Below are 18565 nucleotides of genomic sequence, written 5' to 3'. Positions count from 1 at the left end.
ATATTCACAGTTTAACAACACTATCATGTTCCCAATATACTATTCCATGAACAAAAACAAAGTATGCTTTTCCAGCTGTAATTTCAATGCAACGATTTCAGTGTTAAAATCATTCGCCTTGACTGGGATTGAATGCGAATGATTTTTACACTCTGAAAGTATTGGATTGAAATGCAAATTAGCGGATGACTACGTTAAAAGTTACTGTTGCGGCATCTCTCGCAGTTTTTTTGGAATGTATCTATAATTTGCTAACAGCGACTCAATAAAGACTGCCCTCAAGTCGAATGTGAGCGGTCATGGTAACATTATTGTCTTACCCCATGGGTACTGTCACAAGAGATGGAAAAACGTCTCTGGCTGAGGGCAGTCAACGACCCTGAAGGGCTCCCTAAGGCAGGGAGAGCTAAAACTGCAAGGGAGGGGGGGGCGCACAGAGACGCGGTCCATGCAGCAGCATCGGGACATCGGTTAACAATTACAATTTAAATTAATGATGTCATGTTGCAAACATAATGGAGGAAGGCGGCAACAAAAAGCTAATTATTATTAATTCCCAAGGAATTTAGAAGATATATTGTGACGTCGCTGGAGGGTTTAATAACCGAGATACTACATAGATTGGCCACCTTGCGATGGTGTGTTCCGTTCCGCTCTTATCTGAACTCGCCCATATTTTATTCATAATATCTCCTACTTGACGAGGCTAAGAATTTTCGATGCTCCACAAGCTCCCGTTACCCGAAATGCATGGGCGTGATTTTTCTACGCACGAATACCATTTATGGTACACAGAATACCATTCGATAACCTCAAAAACGGCGTTTTTTACCGTTATAGACACCAACCGCATAACTTACGATCACCACCACCCGGGGGCTTGCTTTATTATAATTAAAAAAAGACAGAACTACTTAACTACGGCTTAATAATAGTGGTAACTCGTATAGCGACTGAAAGTTGTAATGCAACATTCACGTCACAATTAATACGCAATCATAATGGATGGGCCTCACTCCAGTGAAAGGATGAAAACTGCAGAATTCCCTTCAACATATATGCAAAAAAGTCCTTTCTTCTACTTGGATTGCCATGGTATGCTTCCATGCATTTCTGAAGTGTGTGGGGTTACCCTTCTATCTCATCTGGTGCGAAACTTGGCAATTTGATTTAAACACAAAAAAGTGCGCAGTGATGAATCATTGGAAAAAGAGCAATTCCCTTCCGAACGCCTACTGCATTGGGAACACCGAAATGGAATATGTAGACTCAATGAAATGCATCTACGTTACCCTGACTCACGACCTCTCCTGGGTGAAATACATACGGGGAATATGTGGACAAGCTAACAAAAATTTAGGATTTATTAGAAGAGTACTGGCTAAATTTGATGAAAAGGTCAAAGAGAAATGTTATCTTTCGCTGGTAGGCCTCATTTAGAATATGCTGCTAGTGTATGGGATTCTTATGAAGTTACATTGATGGCCGGATTGGATCGCGTGCAGCGTGGAGGCGGTAGACTTGTAAAACGTTGCTAAGATAAACTTAGTAGCGAATCCAAAATATTACAGGAGTTCGGCTGGGAATCTCTCGCATAATTTCGTCTCTTTAGTAGTGACGTTGAAAATGTATAATTACCCCCATCTTACTACATTAGGAGAGATCATGTTACTAAAATTAAAGAGATCAAGTGTCGAACAGAGAGATTTAAGATGTCACTTATTCCAAAAACAATATGGCATCAGAATAACATTGTCTGACCGCGGTAGAGTCATATTCGGGTCAAAATTATTCTGCTGTGTATTCACCCCCTGCCACACACCCTTGCCGTGGATAAACGGTGGATTACATTTCTGGGAAGTGTTAAGCAACTTAACGGAGGGTCGCGGGTTCAATTTCGGGCGAAAACTCCAGCATCCTTCATGCCTAAACCAAAGTGGTGTGATTCTCTGGGCGCTGCCTACTTCAAGCGAAGCCATTGTTGGTCGAGAGAATGCAAACGACCGCACCCCCACCCTATTGCATTAATACGCATCGCACCAGGTAGTATTTAAAAGCCAATCTTCGGGTGTGAATATAAATGTGTCACGAAAATAAAATAAATAAATACCTATCGGAAGGGAATGCCAAGATAGAGAATCGGCAAGCAATACGAAATGAAACATTGGGACGAGGACAAGTTTTAGGTCCGACTTAGTTTGAAGAATAGGAGGCACATTTCCATTTGATTACGGAGGCAGTTTGTAGGGAGGGAAGGGATATTTTAATTGGCGGAAGGGGGAAGGAGAAGGAGGAGGAGTGATTGTGTGCTCGTGAGATCTTACGTGCATGATGGGAAAGGATTGCGGAGTGGAGTAAGGCGAAGGGATTGAATGCCCACAGCGGCCACACACGCGGGAAGTGTATTTAGGTGGGACTGTTTTTTTAAAGTCAAAAACGAGAAATGGCTTTTATTTCCGAGCCCACATGCTACACGGGCAGGTCCCCCCCGTCCGCCTCGGCATGGAATAATTTTCGTGCTCCGAGGAAGGCGGATATAAAGTCCGTGAAAAGCGAAGTTCATTTTTTTACGTCCACCTTTTATGTCTGGAAGTGTCCAAGCCGCGGCAGTAAAATGAGTCGTTTTACGACTCCATAGTCGGGAATCAACGAGCCCTCTTAAAACAAAATGTAGTTGGTAGCCAGTATATCTTTCGCAGCTTAAAATCTGCCTCTCTTTGGAATTTACGGTCATGAGGCGTTCCTCGAGAAACGAAACCACAATGAAGTAAGGAAAGGGGCTCTGCTCTCTCGTTTTGGCGGTCTTCGCATGAGTAACGACGACACGCTGAACCGGGTGAAATTTGGGGCAAAAGATTATCAAAAGAAATTTCATAGTTTCACAAGGAAAGGGAATTCAGTACCTTACTTCTCTATCTGAATATCATCATCCAACACTTCCTGTTAACAGTGACTTGAAATGAACAGCCCCTCAACTCTCCGATATAGTTTAATTTCATGGTTCCGTCTTCAACTGAAAATCAGGAGTTCTATGACGCACTTTTTAAGACATTCGGAATATCGCGCGAATTCATTAGACTCATTACCTGAATACATCCAACTAATAAGGTCCGGATAGCATTCAGACGAGCGTTGCCACGTCAAAACATCAATCAGTCAGGAGCGAGTAGAAAGAAACAATTCAAATGACATGTTTATTATTTAACTATGGGTATATTACGGGTCTCGTAAGTCTGGACAATAGATGTGTCGCAGACAGGGAAACAGTCATTCCTTTAAATTGATCATTTAAACATTCTTCACTGTGCATTCAATATGATTCATTCGTTTAGGACAGACCTTCCCAGCGAGGATATATATATTTTAAAATTGACGTATCTCGAAATAAATGTGCTGTTTAATCTTTGAAATTAACTAAGAATTGGAAAATTCGCATGAACAAGAATTATCTATTGAAATGTTGAGATACCTATTTGTGCCATCATACCTCTATATGTTTGCTCTGATAATTTTTTTTATGAATAGATACCTGCTTTCAGTGAAACTAAGCTGACTAGATCTGAGCAGAGAATGAAGGGAGGGTTGTCTAATGTCGTCGAGGATCAAAACTGATCTCTATCCGCGGACGCCTTTCATGGATGGCCCCGAATCAGCGTCACTCCATCCTTACCCCTGCTTTCCAAACCCATATAGACGACATTGACTGTGAACGACCTTTAACCTTTCTCGGGGTTCTAGGACAAAGCAAACCAAAGGCGACACCGGATTGCCCGCTCACATATCATAATAATTCGAGCGATAAACATCAGAATACATTCCAGGAAACCCACTCGTGTACGTCCAAAGGTGAATAAAAACGCGCAGGTAAGGCTCTTTCCCATTTCTTTCTACGCACTATTGAGTTTTACATTAAAAAGATATTTAACCGTAAAAACATCAATCATATACATGGTTGCGTCTCTAGGTTTTAATACTGGGTTAGCCGGTATCATAAAAATGTGTCTAAACACGTATACATATAAAGACGAGGGCGAATGAGAAGAAAAACACAACAGCAAGCCAGTTCCGACAAGGAGCCGTTAGATCCGGCCACAGCAAAGTTAACCAATCAAAACGGTGATTAATGACGGAGGAGATAAGGAGAGGGCGCGTGAGGTGTAGAAGAGGGGGTGGCGGGGGAATGAATTCGGGGGATGGTTGGCGGGGGGGTGCGCGCGAATGGGGGAAGGGAGCCGGAAGGACCCACCCCGCCCACTCCAAAGATTTTAATTAAAACATTTCAGAGGGGTGGAGAGGAGAAGGACCCGCACCGAGATCTAGTCGAGGGCTTCGTCCGAAGGTGGGCGGCGGAGGGGCGTTGTTAGGAGCGGGGGGAGCCCCCCCCCCCGGCGAGGACCAAGACATTCCCACCCGAAAGGTTATCCCCAAAGCACTGCCACCCCGAAGGGCCCCTCCCCGAGCCCTTCGCCAAGCACCACTCCCCCTGCGGAGGCCGCCTCACTTTGCACGTGAGGACTTCGGAGATATTTTGGAGTTAGGGATATGGGTGAGAACGGGACCGTTCATATTACGCGTAAGTACAGGGTTCGTCCGGAAAATAAGTGTACTGAGCTCAGGAAAAAAAATTTATTACACTTTTACATATCTTAAGCTAATATTCCTCAAAATAGGACCCTTGTGAGTCGATACACTTGCTCCAGCGGCGTTCCCATTCCTGGAACGCTCCCGCGAAGGCATCATCTCTCGAAGACCCGTCGTCGACCTCTTCTCTGCCCTCCACGAACATCTTGTGCCACCGAAAGATCATGTTTCTGGACATGGCTGACTCCCCGTAAGCCTGGTTAATCATACCGACAGTTTCAGTAGACGATTTCCCAAGCTTTACCGCAAATTTGATGGAATAACGCTGCTCCAAAAACTTCGGCATCGCGTTCCGTGACGTGGGTCGAGCGTGGAGGTTCGCGTTAACAGAGCTCCTCACTACACCACAGCTCAGAGCCGACTGCCTTTTTCAGCGTCGCTTGCCAACATACCCCCCTCCAATCGCAGCCCGTCAGAGCGGTGCTGGGCGCGCCTGGAGCGGCGGGAAAAAATCAGTACACTTATTTTCCGGACGAACCCTGTACTTACCACCACGTGAAAGATGGTCCACGTTCATCTTTAGCTAGTAGCTACGTGACCCAATCGCGGATGAGAACGAGTTCTCATCCGCGATTGGGTCACATTAATAAAAGATCTAAAAAATAGAAATCTCCATCAACTCGTCAACTTCATGTTAACGCGTTTATGTTCACCATATGAGAGATATTGCGACTTCAGCTGTTTTCACAGCTGACCTCTCTGAAACGGTGAAAACGCGTTGTTCCTACTGGTGAACTTCGAAATCACAAAACCCACTTGTATGTATGCTCCGGATGGCCGATGGCTTAACACCTGCAGCAACGTGTGAACGACGCACCGGTAACTTTGCACGCTACTGCCAGTTCATACGTTCAACATGAGCACGACCTTTACGGCCGGTTCGTTACACAATTTATGCTCGAAATACAATCTGAATCCGTTTCTCTCGCTTACTGCCATCGCTTGCAAACTGCTTACGTTGTTTCAGAGGGATCGCACGTGACTGGAGAGCTTAATACATGGTCATCGCATGGTCCGAATGCGGTCCATCTCTCGCGAAAGCTGTTGATGTATTTGCTAGCAAACTCCATACATTACCGGCATTAACATTCGCGGATCCCTCTGGAGATTTCATCGAAGGAAAAACACGATAAAGAAATACTACTGGCGACTTGGAAGTTGAACAATTCGGAACCGTTCTGAAGCAACATTTTACTTGTAAGAAAGTAGCTCTGTGCCACAAAAATACAAAAATATAAAAGTGACAAACGACGAAATTCAGTTGTGCTTAAACAGGGAGCGGCAACATAAATTACTTTTTTATAAAGCAAAACCCCTTTAAAAAAGGAAGTTATGTTGCCGCACCCTGTATTACTCAACGCAAGCACATTTGAACAAGAGCAAGGCGATTCTGAGGCTATCCACATAAAATGGTTCAGTGAACAGAATTCAGATATGTGCCCTCATATTGAGAGCACATTCAGAATAAGAAAAGCATTGGAAGCGAATGAGGCCATGTATCTAACGACGCGAAATCAAAACATGTCCGCTTCACGAAGAATATTTTACATCGTCATCTGATCACCCGTAAATGTCAAACTGATCGAGTCTGGGGGAGGGGGGGGGTCAAGTGTCTCAAAGGGCCGTCGATGGAGGACGCACCGAAGGCGGTCAACGACTCGAGCCCGATGTGGTGCTCAGAGCATAATGAAATCGCTTCGGATTTAAGAGATTGGACATTTTGAAATGACGTTCACTGCCCTCCTTTGAAAATTATCACTCGGTACATCGCTTTAAGTGCGTCATTACCTTTGTAAATACAAGGGAGCCGACTGGCGGGTGCCGTGGGAGGCAAGGGACCACCGCTTGCCCCTATAAATGTCACCTGGCGATACATACGCTTGAATCATGTCGCCGGCTCCGTTGATTTTCTTTTCTTAATAGCCTTCCTGGGTTTTACATGGCCCAACTCCCTTATGTACACAGGACGTCGCTTTAAAAACAATATTTAAAACTCCGAGTAGGTTGACCATGTTTCCAAGACATACAAATCCCACGGCAGAAAATGACGGCTTAAATAAGTTAGAAGATCTAAATAGTTCATCGACCCGCAAAATATATCTGGTTTTATTACCAAATATGCAGCCACGGTGCACATTTTTACCAAGTTCAGCTGATTCCGCTATTTCTCACTCCACGCCTCTTATTCTCACTTGTTCTACGAAACAGGTACTTGACACCTGCGCCTATTTTACGTCTAAATCTACGAAATACCCCGCAAGCCGCCGCAAGGGAGTGGGGTGAAGGGTGTTGGGGCACCAGCAATTGCAACATGCAGAAATATCAGCTCATGAATACTCTTGAATGCATTTCTACAAGTATATAGCTCTCGAGCAACTCTATATACATATTAACCACATAATAAACGTTACGCTTGTCCAAATCATCAAATTCTATGCCTTAGTTCATTCAATGTTTACGGGCGTTTTGGTTTGGCTTTGTGGTGATTGCGTGCGGTGCGAGGGAAGAACGAGGAGCTAAATCCGTCCGTGTTTCTCATTCTCTCATTTTATCCCCGGAACAAATTTGAGCATTCTGCATGTCAATTAAGCATATGTTGATTTGAATAATTATTCCGATCGTTATTACTAGGCTATATAGAAAATTTTACATTTTACAACCCCACTCCACAATTATACCAACATTATTAAGCGATGAAATTAATTTATAATTTTATCCAGAGAAATAATAATAGTTTCATTCCGGAGGAATGATTAATATTAAGTTTCTTAAGCAACACCTGTTTCGGCAAAAAAGGAGCCCATAATTTAACGTTGTTTAAAAAAAAAACTTCTGATACTTTATTATCGAAGTCATCAGTTTTTCAGAAAAAATAAACGCACCAAGCCGCAACGTTAAGTTCCGCATCGCCGCATTCTAATGAGATTCCTAAAGCATGACTTCCTCCATTAGCGAGTGATAAGAGGAGGCATGTAAATCAAAGGGGTAAATGAGCCCCTGGTTCCGGGCCCGCATTAACACCACGTCTCCACTATCGTTCCGGGTGGATCAAGACCAGAGTAACACCCGGGGCAAGCGCACCGCGTCGTGGACACGGGGGATGTTTTGAAACCAAAGCGAGAAAACGACATGGAGCTATTTGGTGCATGAAAGGAGTGCCCGAAACCACTGGAGTGCTCGGCAGGGAGCATTGGGAGGAAATAAGGCACAAGATATGAGGAATCGGGTGATTCGCTCGCGCCGTAGTCATGACGTCCGAACGGAGTAGGGGAAGATGCACGACTTCCAACACTCCACTTCCACTCACGACTAGAAGTAACTAGAATTCTCGCCTACAAATGCGCCCCAGGCCCGAATCATTGGACATTTTAGCGGAGATCTAATACACATAAGCCCTCGTATATGCCGACAATAGTTTAGTCCACCGGTTTTGGACTTACACTGACAACCAGAGCACCGTCAACGCAGGCACCCACTGAGCGCGCCATGCCCCGCACACGGAGTGAGAACCACCACTCCCCACTGGTCGGCGAACAACGGAGCGATGCCATCGTCATCGGGCGGTGCCCACTATTGTTAATTCCCATATCGCCACAAAGAAACAACATTAATATCGATTCATGATTACTTTATTTCAAAATAATTTAATTAATGGTTCTTATTGTTAACATTACCCTATCGACCAATAAAGATTTTTATGGACCCAGGTGACTAAACGCCGGCACATTTCTAAGCCACGCCTGACACGAAACACCATGCTTCACCATAAACCGTTTCAAAATGCCGATTTCTTCCCTTCCTCTGCTCCGCTTAATCGCACTCTCCCCTTTATCGCAAACTTCAAACATTCAACTGCTACTCATAATGCCACGCACCCTCTCTGCCCGCCTCCGAACTATTCCCGAAAATCTTCCTCGGCATCAAAACCTAGAGTTAGTTCTCCTTCCTGTCCATTTGATTTAATTTAAATGATTGACGGGAATGACTATTTTTATGAACCCGAGAAAGGTTCAGCTCAACCACAAGTTTGCTTCTTTTCCCTTCGAGGACGCGACTTCTAGGGTTGCCGTCGCACGCGCCAAGTCAGTCGCTTCGAGTCGCGAGAGCCTCATCCCGCTTAATTCCGGCCTGAATTAAAAACGAGCAAGAAATGGCGGGGGAGGAGGGTGGTTCCGTTTCAGGGGAACATTACCCCCCCCCCTCTCCCCTTCCTTTCCTCCCTCTCCTCTATCGCCCCCTCCCCCATCCGACCACCGCTCTGCCCCTTGAAACCCCCCCCCCACACTTCCACATCCTTCGCCCCCCTCCCGGCCCCTGCCTCTTCATTTGCATAACCAGCCCGAATTCTGTTCTTTTAATGCCCCCGCGAGGTCGACGGGGGGGAATGGGTTTTTAGTGCGTTTAATGTCCCCACGAACTCCGCCCTGCACCAGCCATGTCACGACGGCGCCCTCCCTGACCAACCCCTTTCACCCCCCCCCCCGCCCTACCTCCCCCAGGCCACACACCCGAGGTAAGCGAAAAAAATAGATTCATGGGAGGGGTTGAAAACGCGTGGATCACCGTCGAGATACTGCCGAGCACTCGCGAGGTTTTCTTGTGGCAGGGAGGCCTTATACCAGCGCGGTGGTAGGATGGTGGAGAGACTTACGAACTTACGGCTGCAGTCGGTGTGCATTAGTGATCATAGAACACTTCCTGGTCGGCAGCTACACAGGCGCCATTGAACCACCACATTCAGTGATGAAGGGCGAAATTAAAGTTATTTTTCTATAAAACAAAATAGGGGTACACGCTTTTCCATTCTATATGACGCTATTTAACATAAAAATAAAAGGAATATAAGTAATGATTCCGGCAGACTACTATAATATCAGACTATATATATATATATATATATATATATATATATATATATATATATATATCGAAGATGTAAGACACCTAAAGGCCTAAGAAAAGGCCAAGAGCTTAAATGCTCTTAAATGTGTCTTTTCCATGTTGTCTATATATATTTTTGTGTTCTAGTGTGCCGTTGAAGCAATGTATAAAGCCATTAACACAGTAATCAACCCGAAGGTCGGTTTGGTAGGTGATGGTACAGATCACCCAGTACTAAGCCCTATACGGCGTGCGAAATTGACACATCAGGGTAAGGGGGCCAGTTCCTCTCCCTGTGCCGGTTATAGTTTCCCAGGAAGATCTGGTACCCGAAAAATCGCATAGCATGGGTGGAGCTGCAGTTGCCCAGAGATTTGCCCGGGATTTGAACCCGGGACCCTCTGGTCAGCATTCCAATGCTCTACCCCTGGGTTACCACGACCTCTTATATATATATATATATATAATATATATATATATATATATATATATATATATATATATATATATATATATATATATATATGTTATATATATATATAACATATAATATTTTATTCATAAATATATATATACATATAAATACATTTCTATCTATATAAAATATACTAATGTTCCAGCGTATTTGGTTAGTTTTACTAGAGAGAGAGCGGGGAAGCTTTTAGAGACCAGAGCGGGGAAGTTTCCCCTACGCTTATGCCCAAGCATTTGGAATTTGTACGCATATATTCAACGCGCCACACCTCTTTGTGCTCCCGAACAAATACGGCCTTTGGTATTTCATCGATATCGGGAGTGTGGGGTGAGGGACGGGGTGGCGTGCGATGTACACCCGCTCCGACATGCTCGTCAACAGTGAAAGCGCTGAGATCAGCGCTGCGTGACTCCCAGCGAACCGGAGAAATGCGCATCTGAAATCAGAACCACCAGACTGGAGAACTGAATAGATTGCTCACATTTAAGGGATCTCATTTTTTTTCACTACATAGAAATTAACGATAGATTATGGATGGTTCATGGCTAATATTGACAAAGGTATCGAACAATTTAAGCAGTTCTGAAAATCAGCAACGCACACCATGTTTCCTTCTCTCCCAGCTGTAATTCTTTTCCTCCCCATTTCCTCATACACAATTTAACCTGCACACCAATAACAGTTAAGACTTCAACCGTTAATCTTGTAATTAGATTCATACACTTCAATTAAAATGTTGAATCCACGAATGATAAAGCAACAGAATTGTGACGGTCAATCTTATAAAGGTAGTTTAAATGCGCAGGTGCGTACACCGCCATGCATACCTCTTCAGGGTTTTTATGTGGATATTTTTCCTTTTCCCTCACCCCTTAAAAACCCTTCCTCTACCGTATCCCCTTAACTAGTACTAGTCTCTACCTAGTACTTGCACTCCCTGCCACACATTTTTTTGCTGGAACGCGAGGTATTTTAGTAGATTTAGATTGTATTCATTTCAATGGTCATCATTAATTTACTCTATTTAGCTTTGCTCCTTAGTCCGCTGTTACCAAAGCCAGCAGACTTCAAAGAAAAACTATTTTGCTGACAGAAAAAGAAAAACCCTTGTGAATTGATATGTCCTCATCGAATTTACGACAGCGAGAAGAATTACTAGTAATATTAATGTGAATACCTATACGCAAACATAATTAATGTATTCATTTACTGCCTGGAATCAAATAAACATTATTTCACGAATGACACCCCCTGCGTGCGAGAATAGTGTCATCACATTTAGACATCACACATTTTTGATGGAAATTATTTCCATTGAATTATTCCAAATGATCCAAGCTATGTTTTCTTATTCAGAATATTTCTCGAACGACAGATTTAGGTGTAGATCACATCGGCAAACCCACACCACCTATAATTCAGGAGATCCAATTTGCACCGTTTTCCGTGCTGCGGATGACATGACTCAGACCGTCAATTTAATCGAACATATCTGAATCCCTTCATACTACCGTCTAAGCGGGGTTGAATGCTATATGCAGCATTGAAGAAGAGTTCATTTCAACGTGGGGTCCAGTTGTGTCTTGAGAAAGGCTACGAAATGTACCGGGTGAAAGTTCACGTCCATCTTACCTTAAACGGTGGACCGCCAAATAATGATATAAAAAAAACACATATAATGTATCTGACCCTCTCTTACGAACAAAACAGTACCTAAACGAAGTCGTCCCGTTGTGTGTGCGTGGAACTGCGTGGGAAAATTCAATTTTTACCAAACATTTTCAAAGGGAAATGTGACTTTTTCTTAACAGAGTGTTCCCCACGTGCCCCCAACAATGGAATTAATGATCACGTCTGGCACAGCGCGATTGGAGACGGAGTTCCTCCGATTGACGGGACCTGGACCACTGATAAAGCCTTCTCCCCTCCACTGAAACCCGTTCCCAGCTGACGCCGTTGGCCGCAGGCAACGACAACTCCCTCCCCGCCCCTCCCCTTAAAGCCACCCCCGCCGACTCACTCCCCCTTGCCGCCACGATAAAAAAAAACCCCACGTCTTCATCCCGAATGGGTGCCGCTGTCTTGAATGTGGGATTCGGACGGCCTTTAAATCGCAAATTGACCGTGAAAGTTCCACGGGAAAAGAAAAGGACCAAAAAGCAGGAGAAAACCGTCAACAGAGGGCAACATCCGAACGGTTCGCGCCCTCGGAAAAAATGCCACGTTCCGAAAGGAACGTCGTGTCCACGTCCAGACCAGCCGGAAATCAAATTCCATTTTCCCCGGAGGTCGGGATTGCCCCGGGCAATCAATGCCTGCGTGTGCGGAAATGATCTCGGAGTTGTTCGCGTAAAAACGGGTTGTTTATAAATATAACCAAATGGAATGAAGACATTTCCCTCGGATGATTCCTTTGGCTATTAAATGAGTTTCGCCCTTGGAACACCATGGGAGGCTTTTAAGGCCTTATAGCGGAAAGAAAAACAGAGTTTACGATGATACGAAGCATTAAAAACGCTCTCCTTGACAAGGTAGTGACTTAGAATTCACCCCCCATTCGTGGAAAAGACGTAAACCTGCACTTGACGCTTCGATGAGGTAAAGTTGAAAACATCCACGCATGTGACAACTGTTATCGATGAGAATTATTTCCCAAAATAATACGTAAAACCCCATTAAAATATTCAATTATAAATGTATGTCGTAAATGACAAAATGAAATGAGTAAGATGGGACGCGGTCATGCATCTGAGCAACATTTGGGCGTTAACGTCATGGCATAGGGTCCATGGGAGCAAATTATCAAAGATTTAGAAAAGGTTTACAGAAAATCGGCAGGGCTTGAGAAAAATTGTGACGATAAGTGAATGAGAATGATCGGAGAGATTAAGGCTGGGGGCCTCCTGATTCACGAAAATACCAGGCAAGACGTCGACTTAAGGAAAGGTACAGAGCGCCTGAGTTTTCTTGCGACACCCACGGAAATCATTATGGCACCAAATGACACACACGTATAATCGATCACCGAGATATAATTAGAGAGATAACAGTGCGACAGAGAAATATTCAAGTACTCGTTAATTTCCACGCACGACACGCGTGAGTGGAAATTAAAGAGTGTATATATATATATATATATATATATATATATATATATATATATATATATAATGTATAACACTTAGCACTAGTGGACACAGACAAAAACACAGAAACACACAAAAAAGAGTAACTAAGAGTAAAGAATAACTGACTCAGTTCTGTCCCTCTCTTCCTTGATAAAGGTGGCAACGACCACCGAAAATTCGAAAAATAGTGAGTCTCTTTTTCGTGTGTTTCTGTGTTTTTGTCTGTTTCCACTAGTGCTAAGTGTTATACATTATTATTCACGTCCGTGAGACTTTCAAAAAGTGTTATATATATATATATATATATATATATATATATATATATATATATATAGACACACACACACGCAAAACCAACATGCATTGTATCATCTTGTATACACGCGTATGTGCACGAGAGTTGTGTATGAGCTAACATGTATTCAATTGCATGCATGAACTAATATTTCCGAAAGTATTTAAATGTCTATCATAAAATTATTATACCAGATTATTGGAAATGACGTTCCGTGAGGAATAAGTCCCTATGTCCTTCTTTAAATAGGGTTGAAAGAACAGGTGAAGTAGCCCTCACTCGTTTGAGAACGGGGTCCTTTTCTCTGGCAACCTCTTTCGTCTTTTCAATCACATAACTTTCTCCTCGTTGCGGAGAATGCGACTAAGCCCTAACTGGTAGGAACGCACTCCTAACTTATTTGGAGAAAAAGCGGGCCAAGCATCAGAAATGAAGGATTGAGTGAATCCTGACCAGAATGCATTGAATCACGGCATTGAATTTACGACGAGGGCTTATTTCGCTTTTTGTAATGAGTACCGACATGAATTGCTATTTTATTTCTTTGACAGTTAAAAATTCCATTAAAATCATTTAATTAAACTTTTTTTTAAGACTCACCGGGGAAAGTCTACAGATGGATTGAATTTGATGTAAAATGACCTCGTACCGGTAATAAATTCAACATTCACTCAATACTCTTGAAAAGATACGAGTCAACGGGAGAGGAGAATGCGAGAGACGATATTTTCGTAAGGGTGGAATGCGATGTGAAATCAGATAGAAATCTATTTCAGAGTTATGGCCAAAAAACCCTTAGATTTCACGTTTAAAACTAAACATCAATTGATCATTCAAGCGTACTAGACTCTTATCGAAGCGATTATCTTGGCACGTATCTTGACAACTCATGGGTCGTGGGTTCGAATGGAGCCACGGACTCAGATTCAGTGTTATCAAATGACGGATATTAATTCCATGACTTCACTTTGTGACGCGTGAATTTCACACGCCGCAAGCCTCGCCGCCAGGTTTCCTCTGACTAAACATTAACGTATTTTATCGGCCACCGAAAAACCTTAAAGAGTTATTTCGCGCAGCTACCGAAATGGAATAAAAAACCGACTATATCCTGAATATTAAAAACACGTTGCCTCAATAAAGGCTTCGCACTTAAATGTTATAGTTATGACTGTTTACAGATATCAGCGTTTATAAAGATTTAATCCGGTGGTAAGTCAAACGCGGCTGTAAATGGAGAAACTCCTGTTTACAGTTCCTATATAACACCTGGCCACCAATTGCCCGGTTCCCGGGTCCATCAGCCTCGTGTCTCATTCTATAAAACTCAAGAGAGAGAGAGTCGTAAATCTAAGGAATAGGTGAGGTGGACGACGAACCTACTCAAATGATGAATATTCAACAAGCACTCACTTTTTTGCAAATGGATGGCCTTGTATCATTAGAAGAACGTGAGCAGAATTTTAGGTTAAATTTTACTCTCATTAAATTTATGACATTTCGTTTCTGTCGAGGAGATGCTTTCCCAGCATCTACTATTGTAAATAAATAAATAATAAATTCCTCCATATTTTCCCTCTGACGCAAGCATTGTCCTACATCCACAAATTGAGTGAATTCGAAATAGCAACACATATTAAAAGTTTGACATAACCATTAATCGATATTTACAATTGTGACAAAGCCCCATTTACCTAAGTCTAAATAAATACGCGTAAGTATTAGGATTATCTTTTAATAACTAGAAAACACAATTAGCATCATCATATAGTTAGGTTTACTGGAACCAGATGAAATGGTTTACAAAATGAAAATATGATGTTTTTCCTTTTTTCATTAATAGTCGATCAGAAAAAAAACACCCGAGTGCAAAAACATGCCAGGATTGAAATAACGCAGCAGCCACGTTAAAACACATTTGAAAACAATATTTAAACTTTGGGAAAACACCGATACAGCACATGAACAACATGTTTGACGAAACTGAACACGCAGGGGACTAATTGACTGAATAAAATATCAAGGCGGGGTGAGAAGTGTTTACAATTCACCGAGGAAAGTGAACTACCACATTAAAATTTAATCTGAACGCTGAATATCAGATTCTAATGCTGCATAAATTCGAATCAATTCGGGGCGGTAATAAAATATTACGATGCTTACGGAGGGTGGAAACACATTCCCCAACATACGCCATTCGAAATGGGACTATATTTTTATTCCGGCTTCAAATTCACTGAAACTCGTTAACGTGATTTCGAAGTCTCAATGCCAAATTATTTATCGATTGAATGCCGAGTCCATTAATTGAAATACAAGCTTATTGAGCGATTCAGGCTAAAATGGCATTTGAATAAGGCAGTTTGCGCATGCAATTAAAATTTTACGTGGGAAAAGGAGATATATGCTAGGAAATCCGGAAACAAAATCGCAAAGCATTTCTATTTGTGCTAAATACTTTGCCGCGCAACAATATTAGGACAACGTACCACTAAATAAAATTAAACCTGCATGATGAAAACAAAATCAAAAGTGAGTACTATCCACTTGGGGTAATCGTTCGGATTTCCTCATCGGCCATCACCCGCCCACCCTATCTGGTGGTCGAAGGAAACAAGTGGGCTCTGATAGGTAGATAGGCTCTTATGGGCGAGAGATACATGTATTTCTCTAAGAATGCACTCCAGAAAAGAAAATCACTTACAAGCAATTTTGGAATCGGTACACGTGTATGCTATCAGTTACTATATCCTCCGCAAGAGGGACCATGAGGGGACATATGGGGACATGTTACATGCCATGGTATTTAGAAGAATGTTCCCTCTTTTTTTAAAGATGTCCTCTTCATTAACTACATGCTCACGCCCTGGAGACAGAGCTTGAGATATGCATGAATGGAGTCCTTGAACGAATGATTTCTCTTCGAGTTGACAGCTAACATATTACTGTTGAATTACTTCAGTCGACTGATGCGGAATCCCGGCTTACACACAATACTTGAAGGGCATCCATTCATTTAACGACATAATAAGTAGTGTATAATAAACTCTCCGACGAACACCTAAAGCATCCAAGCGTCCTTAGACACAAATCTGTCCCAAAAACAGGTATCACAAACGAATTTCATCTTTATTTCCATTTCCATTTGTTTTTCAGTCTTGTAACCTTCCACCTCATAGCCAAGTTTGACTCCTCGTGAATCCCATACGTCGTTGCCTCGGCTTCGATCTGGCGTCAAACCCGGTGCTTGTTAGTGAGGGAGAGAGAGAGAGAGAGAAAGCTAAAGGGGCAGAAATATGGGGGGTGACGGAGGGAGGGATAGTGAAGGGGGGATGAGGGAGAGAGGAGTTATCTACCCCTTTATAGTTGAGTGGTCGCACATCCAGTCGGGCGGACTACTAAAGGCGATAAATCAAAAGGGAAAAGAGAAGATGGGGTCGGGGAGGGAGGCGCACCGGGAGAGAAAGGGGGGAGGGTTGGTGAGGGGTTGAAGAGGGGGAGGGTTGGCAAGGGGGTGAGGAGGGGGAGGGTGCAATTGGAGAGGGATGAGGAGGGGGGGGGAGACAGCGGCGAGCGAAGAATTATCGCGGAAGTGGACCGAAAATCGAAACTTGCAATTCTCCATCGTCCGGAAGTGCGCCCGACGGCATGTTTACGACACGGCAAACAAAAATAAAGGCGCAGGCAACATTTATCTTGAAACAAATCAGAAATATTTCTAACAATCATCAATTGGGAATATACGCGGAGGAAAGAGTCTTGGTCTCATACATTCAGCCTCTCTTGAGTGAGGGTTTCATCCTTTGGATCGCGGGAGAAGGCGCAAGGCAATCGAACGAAAAGAAACTGATACTGAAATGAAAAGCACAAACCCATGTGAGACACGGGAAATGTACAGAACGCTCCAAGGGAAACGAAACGTGGCAACGTGAGATAAATAGGGGAAATAAACAAAGTTTCTCAACGGAAGAATGACCTTTAATGATGCTATCTGTGATTGAAGGGTAACTACATTGGATTGCGTCATTAGAGAAAATCACTATCTGCTTCTTAAAGTTATTTATATTCAAGTTCCTTCCATTTTCTACCTCCATTTATGCTTCCTTACAAATGTTAACACCCCTTCATTTCAGAGCAGTTGAATTTACGCGTAAATTATTTTGTATCCTCCAACTTCTTTCAAGAGAAATGTCATTTTGAATAAAATAAAACTGTAATCACGATGTTATCAAAAATGAATTGAACTTGAGAGAAGTGAGAAAGTTATGAGTTTTCTTATGAGAGAAAACTAATTCACCTACTAAAGGAATATGCGAGCATTCAAGAGGAAGGGCAGGACTCGATGCTTCATCACGATTATCTTAATGAATAACGTTGAAAAGTGAAGAAGTTACACCGTTTCAATTAAGAGTTAAACTTAAAAAATTGATGAAAGGATAGATAGTACTTGAACGAACATGCTATAACTTCAGATCAATTCCTACAACCAAGATATTTATCACCAGTGGGATAAACTCGAAAGAGACTATGAATTGGAATAAGCTTTTATACATATGTTTGTGTGTGTTTGTATATATATATATATATATATATATATATATATATATATATATATATGAGAATAATACTAATAATAATGAATACACGTAGGAAAGAGAGCGAATGGATTACAGCAGATGACGAAGACATACTATAGTTCACGATCACGTCACGAAACAACGTGGGAAAAGGGGAGAGATAATATCAGGGCTTTCATTGGGATCGAGAACCAAGTCTCGGTATAGAATTGTTCGGCGGACAACGGTCACACTCCAATATCAGCCAAAAATAATATCCCTCCTGTTAATTTTATCTAGAGCAATAGAAACGCGGTAAGTAGAGTTCCACAGGGCAATGCCTTAGGGCCAGTAGATTTCGAAGCTCGAGTGTTGTGCGTGGGTGGGTGGGGTGAGGGTGGGGGAGGGGAGGAGGGTGGAAGAACGGAGCGTGGTGGCCGACAGCGAAGGGGAAGGGCGGATAAGGGGACGCAGGGTTCCGGGAAGAATGGGCGGCCGTTACCTTACAGAGGGTAACCCCTTCCCACAAATCACGCCCAGGGAATCCAGGGCACTCACTCCCCGGCAGAGGAGCCGCCCCTCACCGTCC

The 18565-nt window shown here is 42.9% G+C and overlaps 1 protein-coding gene across 1 annotated transcript in view; it reads right to left on the bottom strand.

Moving 5' to 3' along the window:
- Positions 1–18565, bottom strand: part of unc-5 — a 462517-nt gene that overhangs the window by 368717 nt on the left and 75235 nt on the right. The window lies entirely within an intron of this gene.

Source organism: Hetaerina americana, unplaced genomic scaffold (genome assembly GCF_022747635.1).
Source record: "Hetaerina americana unplaced genomic scaffold, ioHetAmer1.1.p SCAF_22, whole genome shotgun sequence".
In the NCBI taxonomy this organism is placed as follows: domain Eukaryota; kingdom Metazoa; phylum Arthropoda; class Insecta; order Odonata; family Calopterygidae; genus Hetaerina; species Hetaerina americana.
The sequence above is the reverse complement of the archived record's forward strand: the minus strand, read 5'-3'. Positions and strand labels throughout refer to the sequence as shown.